The sequence below is a fragment of the Chenopodium quinoa genome, unplaced genomic scaffold (assembly GCF_001683475.1).
Source record: "Chenopodium quinoa cultivar QQ74 unplaced genomic scaffold, ASM168347v1, whole genome shotgun sequence".
NCBI lineage: Eukaryota > Viridiplantae > Streptophyta > Magnoliopsida > Caryophyllales > Amaranthaceae > Chenopodium > Chenopodium quinoa.
In genome coordinates, this window is record NW_018742484.1 from 4,451,257 (window position 1) to 4,455,424 (window position 4,168).

The window sequence follows — 4,168 nt, forward strand, 5'->3', positions numbered from 1 at the left end:
AGACATATAGTGACCCATTTTAATAAATAGGTTAGTTTTGAATATAGTGACCCTTTACACGTAGTAACCCTTGTTTGAATATAGTGACCTTTTTTTTTACATGTAGTAACCCCTAATTGAATATAGTGGCTTTTTATTACATGTGGTGATTAACCCCTATTTTAATATAGTGACCTTTATTTTACTTGTAGTAATCCCTATTTGAATATAATGACCCTTTTTATTTTTTTATTTTTTTATTATTACATGTAGTATTTGAGTATAGCGACCTTTTTTTTACATGAAGTAACCCCTATTTGAATATAGTGATTTTTTATTTACATGTAGAATTTGAATATAGTGACCTTTTTTTTACATGTAGTAACCCTATTTGAATCTAGTGATATTTTTTTTACGTGTAGTAACTCCTATTTGAATATAGTGACCTTTTTTTAACATGTAATAATCCTATTTGAATATAGTTATTTATTTTGGAGTAATACTATTTTCATGCATGGTGATTCCTATTTAAACATAATCAAACCATATTTACACTTATAATGACCTTTATTTAAATACAGTCATAGCTGCCCTATTTTTACATATAGTGAATCTTATTTAAACTAACATAATAACCCATATTTACACATGTACTGACCAATTTATACAGTCACTATTGTTATGATTCGAAACCTTTATTTAAATGAAGTCACCCTTTAATGATAATCAGCTTTTCATAGCCTATGCAGGATTCGAACCTACATCATTGAGCAGTTGCACAATGCTCTACCAATTGAGCTAATAGGCTTTTAAATTAAAGTGAACAATTTTCACTAAATTAAAGACGAACAAGATATAGCATGACAAAACTCATACAAGCTTATCAAACTAAATCTACAACTAATCAAACTAATTAAGTAAAATTAATGGATTAAACTAACCCAACTTACACTTTTGTCACTTATATATCATGCCCATAAAGCTTTTTTTTAGGGGAAAACATGGAAGCAATATTATTAAATCAACCAGAGTCTAAATCCACAAAAGCTAAAAAGCCTTGGGGAAAGAGTTTGCAAAGGATTGTTCTACATCATTAGCAGGAAACTCGCATTCACATTGCCATTTTGTCTAACATGATTAAAAGAAAAACACTCACATTGCTCTCCTGCAAGTATAATATCATCAACGGCCATTTCGTCTCCTTGATAGCATTACAAACATTCAAGCATCACATATGAGCTTGATTTTCACATAACTCAGATTTCAAGCTAGCATTTCGAACCTCGCATTCTCGCAACCATCACATATGTGGAACAGGGTGTAAAAGTAAGATTTTACTCTGATATGTGAAATGAGCTGTATAATATTTTAGCGTCAATGCTACCCGAGTTGTGCATTTCAGCAACATAAAACTCTTATATAATTTGGTACACTGGAGGAATTTGGTATTAGTAGGAGGAGAGGTTGTGGAAATTAGATAATTTTGTAAGGTTTTTAATCATTCTCCATCAAGTTTAACAGCCAACAACTCCCCTTCGCTGTTCCTACCAACAGCCTCAAGCCCCACACCCACACCTTCCATTAAAGCTTTATTAGAATTAATCTTGACATTGCCAGAAGCAGGAAGCAGACAACTACTACGATAATACATTCCTTCAAAAATCGAAGTCGCACCAACAACAACATTATACATCTTATACTCCCTAACAAACTTCACTTAAACCTAGACTTTTAACTCGCGCCAACCACACCCTCGCCTCACTCGCCCAACTCAGCCACCACAAACACCTTCTGATAAATTTAATCAAAACCCTAATTACCTAAATCAAACAACTAATTAAAAAAAAAATAACGAAATTCAATTTAATTATAATTATACATGGATTGAACAAATTGAAACCCTAAATCGTTTTTAATGAACAAAAATTCAAGCAAAAAAAAAAAAAAGCCTTAAAAAGCTTACAAAGTTGAAAAATCAAGGTGAAGTAAGAGATTTTACCACGGTTTTGTGTTCCACCTCCTCGCGCTCTAAGAGGCGTTCCACCACCTTGCGTTTCACCATTGAAGAAGAAGATCACAGAGCTTGAAAGTGTGCATATAGAGAGTAATTCGATCTTTGAAGTGAAAAATAAAAAAAAAAATGCAGATGGTAGAGAGAGAAAATGGGGCAGAGTAAAATTGGTAGAGCTAAGATGAGAGTAATGAAGCGAGGGAAACAACGAAAATTAATTGCCCGTAGAAAGCTCACGTGACAGTAGTTGGTCTACAATAAACTTAATGTAGACCAGGTCTATTTTAGAATTTGTGGGTTTTAGTGTATGAAAAATGAAAAATGCGAACAAAGTTTAATTCGAGTTTTTCTTCTTTATGGACTTTATCTAGACATTTCTTTTTTTTTTTTTTTTTTTTTTGACACAAATTTATCTAGACATTTCAAAAGATTTTATTACTATTTTTATGAAATGTATATGGTGGAAATTATAATATATATTTCTTTGCTTTTAAGTATATATAAGGTCAATTTTTCTATAAAAGTCTAGGATTTTTTTTTTCCACCACTTTAGAAAAATATGTGTATTGTTTGAATTTTATTTTGTTTGAGAAATAATAGTGTTATAACAAATGAAAACAAACCTTGTAAATTGTAATGTTGATACTATTGGTTTTTTTTTTTTTTGAAGTAAAAACTTAAAATTAAATTAATTAATTAATTAGTTATTCCATTATTTTTTGTTTTTAAAGAAAAGTCATTCCATTATATATAATCAGCCATTTGGATGAAATAATCAGTGAATGATTTTTGTTTTTTTACTATAAACTAAAGAGTAATACAGACCTAGCTATAAATAAATAAATAAAAACTAGATTACATTATTATAATTGTCAAAAATTAGTAAAGAGTATGCTCTATCTTTTCTTCAAAAAAAAAAAAAAAATAATTGTCAAAAATACTTGTCTTCTAAGTGATTCCACAACCAACATTGTATTTGGTATGTAAAAACATATCCAAGTAAAATCCAAAGACGATCCATGACCTATACAGGGCAAGTAACTGCATAAGCTGATAAGCCCTTGAAAAATGGCTTGAAATTACATTTAATCTTATTATATCCATTACATGCAAATTAAGAAAATAAAGTTGAGACTTGAGAGTAAGAGATAACTCAAGTGGTTAGAGCTTCTCTCCCGATTTTAGAAGATTCTGGGTTCGATTCTCATTTAAAATCTTTCATGTAAAGGACTTAATATCACGAATGTCTCGAGTTTGAATCTTCTCATAGCTAATATGGTACATTTTACTCCATGTAACCAAAGTAGCCAAAGCCAAACATCAGGACTTTAAGACTCGGAGAAAAACAAGAAACTAGTGTTTGGGTGCTGTGATTTGCCCACATAATCGATTTATCAGTGTGTCCTTAAATGAAGGACTCTTAGACTATTCTTCACTTCTTCTTGTATTATTGTAAACGACAGCGGAACGAAGATCAATTGTCATTTCCTCCTATGAAATTATTTTCAAAATTCCGTATTTAAGAAGTATGCGTGGCTAGAATTTAGCACAGATGTAAAATACTAATTATGGGAAGTAGGACTTGTTTTCTTCAATTTATTTCAAATATTTATTACTTATTCCTTAATAAATTCAGATCAAATCAGAAATATTTAGATCAGAATTTTGTATTTTCATTTACTTATCGTTAAATATTGTTAATTGCGTATAAAAAAAATTGTAAAAATTACATACTTGAAAAGTTCATAATGAGACGAATCTAACAAGATTCATTTTGATAATGTTTTTCTTTATAGATTAGTATTAAAATGCGATCAAAGTTTAGTCAAATTGTTAAATCAAATCAGATCAGACCAGATAATAAAAATTCAGATCAAATCAGACCTTAAAAAAATCAGACCAGATCTACTTGTTTCAGGTGAAGAGAACAAGTCCTTAAGTGTGGCTAGATTTTTGCACAAATGTAAAATTCTAATTACACTTAAGGATGATTGATATTATCATTTATTTTTACCAATTGGTTGTTGGTGCAGTGAAAATTGAGATTGTACTTGGTAGGGAGGACTGCGCGTTCGATCCCCCGCAATAACAATTGGGAGGGGACTGGAACCTAACCAATCAGAGCCCCGAATCCGATTTAGCCCAAAGGGTGAACCAGGTAGAGCACCAAAAAAAATA

At 30.6% G+C, this 4,168-nt stretch overlaps 1 long non-coding RNA gene across 1 annotated transcript; it reads right to left on the bottom strand.

The window, feature by feature from the left end:
- Positions 1 to 874: 874 nt before the first annotated feature.
- LOC110719478 lies at positions 875 to 3,001 on the bottom strand. The gene is made up of 2 exons (XR_002511102.1): positions 1,979 to 3,001; positions 875 to 1,799 (listed from the first exon to the last, which is right to left on the bottom strand). It is a non-coding gene; the product is annotated as an uncharacterized LOC110719478 (long non-coding RNA).
- Between the last annotated feature and the right edge of the window lie 1,167 nt (positions 3,002 to 4,168).